Raw genomic sequence first — 5000 nt, forward strand, 5'->3', positions numbered from 1 at the left:
CCACATTATACACAAGGATTCAAGGTTCCAAATATTAACTAGTATTGAGGGAAAATATGTTTTACCAAAGTTGTAATTTTCTGTTCTTTTTTTCCTGTTGATTGTTATGCTGCTGTTATTGCAATGTGATCGAAATGATAAATTCTAGGTTCTTATGATTATTTTTTTCAGGTATTATATTGTATTATATTCATAAATTTGGATGTACAAAGATCCATAGAAAGGGTGATAAAATCTTTCTTTGTAGAATTATCTGTAACATACAGTTATTTTGACTTATAGATTATCACTAACCAAAGCAATATCACCTAGCCTTTAGAAATTCTACAGTAGATAAACTGTAGTCACTTATTTGTTGGTATTTTCATCAGAAATATATAGCATAGGACATTAACAAAGAAGAGTATAACCATAATATTGTGATATGCTGCTATTTAATGTCCCAGTCATCACATTACAAAGAAATTTTTTCATGGGTATTTTATGACAAAAGTTAATATTTTTTTATGTTATTTGATTGATAAAAGACTATTGATTGTGTAATTGCATTTGTACCTGAAGTTTTTGTTTATTTTTGTTTGTGGTATCTTGATAATACATATCAGAAATAACACACAAGAAATCTTATTTAGAGCAAATCCTATTGTAAACAAATATATCCAATTTAGATTCTTTTAAGATGGAAGAAAGAAAATCATTAAGTTGACTCATCAAAGAGTAATTTACTTATTTGTTTCTGTAATAGAAAATTGTATTCAGTATCAGATGATTATCAAAAAGACATTGTATTGGCTTAAGGAACTCATTCACTCTCCTTACTGTATGATACAGTAATTAATGAAAGAATGAATACATATTACATAACCCTATAAATAACCTGAATTAGTATATGCTGTATATGAATGTAATCAAAAGGAACAAAATCTGTTTATTGATTGCAAAATCTTTATTTGGCAAATATAGTATTCACAATAACCAAACAGTGAATATTATAATATTCATATATTATACATGCTAATCAGCTTGTATATATTGCTTCCATAACTGAGAGCCTTTCTACAAAGTGAAAATGGTCTATGGTACAATGTGCCTTCTTATAGGAGATGCCAGCAAATGTAACAAAATTTGGCTAATGAAGCTATAGTAGAACTTTGTAACATGTGATATGGCAGGCGCAGCAGTCTGTCACCTAGGAGGATGTGGCATCTGCTCTTTATATTTGTGTCCCTTAACAATTTGGGTACCATTTCGGACAGAAATTGAAAATAAAAGTTGTACTTTAACAAATGAAATAAACATTAATTGTCCACAACCCTGGCACCTTTAAGTTTAAACCTTTAGCTTTGCTGATTAATAACTTGTACAACAACTTAGCTCTACCTTTTTAAACTTTTTTATGTGCCATGAGCAAAATTTGGAAGCAGTTTTCTCTTTTCTTTTTCGTATTTGACAGAATTTCACTGAAAGCATGTTATATAATACTAAAATGAATAACAATATAACAAGATAACAACAATAGCTAGGCAACTAAATTAACAATGTTCTCTACAATGTTTTAAAAGCAACTAAATCTTCCGTAGTATTATTCTGAAAATATATTGATAACATACACACCTGATCATAAATTAATACATCATGAATAACCTATCTTTACTCAACATATCATCATAATTTCCTTTTCAATAGACTGTAGACCACATCAGGTATTTTTTTTTTATTTTTCTTTTTTTTTTTACTTGCTTGTATCAAGAACAATCCATTTGAAAAGACCTTATAAAATTTAACAACAGATGTGATTTGTAAAAGTGACCTATTTTTGGGTATGTTCCCAATATCTTGACCACTAGTTTACTAACTCAAAAAAGGAAAAAAATCTCCATATATACAGATAATGAAATATCAATAACCCATATGGGTTGATGTAATTTTTTATGTCAATACATAACAATAGAAGCAAGGGGAAGGGCTGCACACACTGGAAAACAAAGTCTACCTTCTTCAGACATTGCTGTTGGTTTAATTACAGAAAATATCTCTTTAATTCAGTATTTATGAAAGAAATCTGATTTGTAATACTCTTTAAAAGTTTTGGACAGACAATATGATACATGTTGATTTTCTATATGGGTATTTCAAAAAGAATGTGAAAAACTCCATCATTGCTTCTGAAACATGTGATAGTTTTTCTCAAACATTTCATATTTGATGAAATTTATATCTTTCTATTACATAGTGTTAGAGACAAATAATGCTATGGTGGATTACTTTAGCTAAGATTCATGAGGCACTTTAAATTAAGATATTTTGCAAAACTTAATTTTCACCAGATTTGAAAAAAATAAATCCAAAATGATACAGGCTAATATTTTATAAAATGATTTGTAAGATTATGAAAACTAAAACTTTTGTTCTTAGATTAGGCACTTCAGATTCTGCTCAGAAATATAATTCTTCAAACAGATATTATGCTTTTTGTATAATCTAAGATAAGAGAAAATATGGAACAGTATGTGAAAAAAGTATAGTCTTAATATTTAAATGACAATAAGTCTTTTACCAAAAATGTAGACTTCTATCTAATACAGATATGCTGGAAGGGGCAACATGCTAAAGAAGGTAAACTTTATGATGTTATAATGTGAGATAATCAAATAGGATATTGAGCCATAATCAACAGAAACATTAGGCCCAAATTAGCTTGCCTTGAAGGAGCATAATATAAAGCTGCCTGTCTTGTTTTTTTTTCTTCCTTAATAGAAAAAAAGATGAATATAAAAGCTATCCTTGCCATTACTAACTGATCTATTTTCTTAACTTGCGTAAAAATTTCTTATGTATTTGCTAGGGCGTGCAGATTTGAGGAATTATTTTTAAACTGCTTCTTGTAAGAGCTATTAAATTTACTATTGAATTTTGTCTATGTGTATAAAGCATGAAATCTAACTAATTTTTTTTTTTTAAGTTTTTTTTTAGAATCCTCACTAGTATGTATCAAAGTGGCTGTTTATAAAATCCGCTAATATATATATATATATATTTTTTTTAAACTGTATATATATAGTCTATGATTATATATGACTTACCGTGAAAAGTGTGAAAGAATACAAGAAAATGTGATGATGAAATATTGTGATTTTTGAGAGTAATGAACATGAAAGACAAACGTAAGCCTTAACACATTTCCGTTTAAAAGTTTTTTTTTTCTCCTGTGAGTATTATTAAGTGATTGTAACTTTTTTATGCCACTTTATGGGAGTGGTGACATTTAATTTTTTTATGAGAACAGGAGCAAGATCTTCAGATCACTGATATTTTTTTAATACATCAATAAAATTTGATTGGCTGTTTTGTATATGAGAGGAAATGACGATTATATGCATATACAATTCATGAACCCAAAATGTGCATAGACACATTGTTTGACCTTATGTAAACTGCAGTATTTGTACTGTAATGGAATACTGTATCTAGCACACTATCAATAGTAGCCACAATTTCAACTTTTTGTTATTTCTAATAACAGCAGTGATACTGGAGCATTAATAAGATGGATGCAAGCAACAAAGATGTAAATTTTAAAACAGAAATAGTCTGCAAAACATACATATACCAGTGGGATATTAATTATAAAACCATCTAAAGAAGTCATTACCATAAATTAAACATGTTTCTTGCTATATGGTAGCTATTGTACAAAAATCATTAAAGTAGTAACAAGTAAATCAGTTTTGTTAAATATCATTACAGGATAATACTTAAGTGAATGAGGAAAGTACATAGTGATGAAAAATTATTGACCATTATTCACAATGAATAAAACATTCATTATCTAGGAAATATATGGAATTTCATTTTGATATATGTATAGAGGTAGATTTATTCCAAGATTAATTAATTATTTTATTAAGAAAATTGCTGAAAATAACTTCTGTGACTAATGATCTAAGTAAATGAATACTTATACTAAGAAAAGGTGACTCATCCCTCAACTGCTCAGTCAAAAATAAATTTAAGAACAGTTGTATTCAGATACATTAGTCGTGTTGTAATGTACAGACCATGAGTTTATCCTGTACAATATCACAATACATATCAAAGTGAAATCAATTTAAGAGATTGTTTTTAGTAATTTTTTAGACAAAGCAATGTTTCAAAAGACTGGTTGAAAGCACACTTGCAAATATGCACAAAAACACACACACACACACACACAAACAAACACACAAACACACACACACACACACACACAAACACACACACACACACACACACACACACACACACACACACACACACACACACACTCTTCCTCTCTCTCTCTCTCTCTCTCTCTCTCTCTCTCTCTCTCTCTCTCTCTCTCTCTCTCTCTCTCTCTCTCTCTCTCTCTCTCTCTCTCTCTCTCTCTCTCTCTCTCTCTCTCTCTCTCTCTCTCTCTCTCTCTCTCTCTCTCACATGCACACACACACACACACACACACACACACACACACACACACACACACACACACACACACACACACACACACACACACACACACACACACACACACACACACACACACACACACACACACACACACACAAGAACACGTGCAGACAAACGAATACATATGCACACGTACATTCACAAAAACACACCCGCACACACATACAAAAACACACATGTATATGCATGCACACACACACAAATAACAGAGTGCTGTTGTAACTTAAAAAAAAATAGGTTGATATATAAATGAATGCCAATAAATCAGATTTCAGTCACATATGATTTTCACAGCTTGGTGATATTTCACATGCATGTAGTCCTTGCTCTTTCAAAATGTCTACCTTGCTATTTAAAAATGTCTACCTTTGTTATTGATCCATTTATTAATGTTATAAGACAGCCGTCATTATTTTTGTGTCTACTTTTCTTCAGTATATTATAAGTGCCATAAACAGAATTTGCTAGTACATCAAAATAGTAAAAAGAATTGAATTCTTTTTACATGTCTTTT

General features: G+C 29.9%; 1 protein-coding gene across 1 annotated transcript in view; it reads right to left on the reverse strand.

The window, feature by feature from the left end:
• Nucleotides 1-1706: 1706 nt before the first annotated feature.
• The window catches only part of LOC122258845 (potassium voltage-gated channel subfamily KQT member 1), a 648767-nt gene continuing 645473 nt past the window's right edge, over nt 1707-5000 (reverse strand). The window contains exon 18 of the mRNA XM_086531293.1: nt 1707-5000. This exon is cut by the window's right edge and continues 2052 nt beyond it. The gene's annotated coding sequence lies outside the window, so the exon portion shown is untranslated.

Source organism: Penaeus japonicus, unplaced genomic scaffold, assembly GCF_977035675.1.
Source record: "Penaeus japonicus unplaced genomic scaffold, GWHDUDI00000001_assembly GWHDUDI00000035, whole genome shotgun sequence".
In the NCBI taxonomy this organism is placed as follows: Eukaryota; Metazoa; Arthropoda; class Malacostraca; order Decapoda; family Penaeidae; genus Penaeus; species Penaeus japonicus.